At 55.7% G+C, this 1,269-nt stretch overlaps 1 non-coding gene across 1 annotated transcript; it reads right to left on the bottom strand.

Annotated features, from left to right (window-relative positions):
- Positions 1-983: 983 nt before the first annotated feature.
- Positions 984-1,055, bottom strand: TRNAQ-CUG. The gene has a single exon. It is a non-coding gene; the product is annotated as a tRNA-Gln (tRNA).
- Positions 1,056-1,269: the final 214 nt, after the last annotated feature.

Raw genomic sequence — 1,269 nt, 5'->3', positions numbered from 1 at the left:
AGGGGTCAAGTCCCTTTGTGGTTGTGTTGATGCAGTTTTACCTTCATGCTGAAAGTCCTGCTCCTTTCAAATCTGGAACCTCTTCTTGGCCGCTCAGGCCAATGCTCTGGCTTCAGCTAGAGCCCCGGGAAGGAGTTGGGGGTTGGATGTCACAAAGGCTGGGGCATGAGCCCCAGGTGCTTCCAGTCTAGCCTTTGCTATTCCTGAATTCCCAAAGGAAATGGACGGCTGCCCGGGCTAGCGTGTGGAGCAGTTTCCCTCTGTCCCTGTGCTTGAGGGGGGTTGCTACATAGCGCCTTGGGAGCCTGGATGTTTCTCTGCTTCTCACCAGCTGGAGAAAAGCCTCTTGGGATAACATCTCCTGCCCCACTGCAAAAGTGAGCATGGAGTATGGGAACGGTAAGAGGCCCCACCAGGGGGGCTGGCCCTGCTTTCCTACCATCTACTGATGTTGGACACAGAGCATCAGCAGCCGCCCCGCATGGTGGTCTGCGGGTGGCCTTCAGTGGGGGTTTGGCATGGCAGGGAGCAGGCTGGCCGGGAGTCTTGTTGCCTGTCTGCTGGCCACACATAGGCATGGTCCTGCCCTCGTCTAGCCCCGCCCTCAGTCGCTCTGTGGCTTATAAGCCTTCCCTCGGAGCTGTCAGCACCAGCCGCCTCTGCTCCAGGTGCCCAGAGGAGGAGAGGTGTGCTGGGCTCCAGCCTGGGACTCTGCCTCCTCCTGCCTATCAAGCCTGGCCCTGGCACTGCTTTCTTCAAGTGCCATGTGAGCAAGAGGAAAAGTGTGGCTACAAGCACCAGACTTGTGGGCATCAGGTGAAGCAGTGAGAATCCCAACCACTAGAGCCACTTCTAAACCCCCACCAAAGACCTGGCTCTGGTGGGGAAAAGGAGTTAACCAGCAGGAGGGAAATGACCCACTTTTGTATAGCTGGAGACAGGAAAGCACTTTGAGCACCAGATCTTTACCACCAGCTAACACAAGGTCCCACTGAGATTTGAACTCAGATTGCAGGATTCAGAGTCCTGAGTGCTGCCCTTTACACCATGGGACCAGCTTGTATTGGTCTCTTGGGACATTGGAGACTCTCACAGGGCTGGCTTGTGTAAGGGACTGTTGGCCCTTTACTAAAACTTAGTGGGGTTTGGTTGGCTAGTTCCCAGTCCCAATAGAAGGGGGAAGGGCCAATGGGAAATCAGGACCCTGAGACTGACAGGCCCCTGGGGCAATGGTCACCAACGGGTAGGGAACAAGTGAGAATTTGTTAA

The sequence above is a fragment of the Mauremys reevesii genome, linkage group 17 (assembly GCF_016161935.1).
Source record: "Mauremys reevesii isolate NIE-2019 linkage group 17, ASM1616193v1, whole genome shotgun sequence".
Classification (NCBI taxonomy): Eukaryota; Metazoa; Chordata; order Testudines; family Geoemydidae; genus Mauremys; species Mauremys reevesii.
This window is presented reverse-complemented; position numbering and strand designations above follow the sequence as displayed.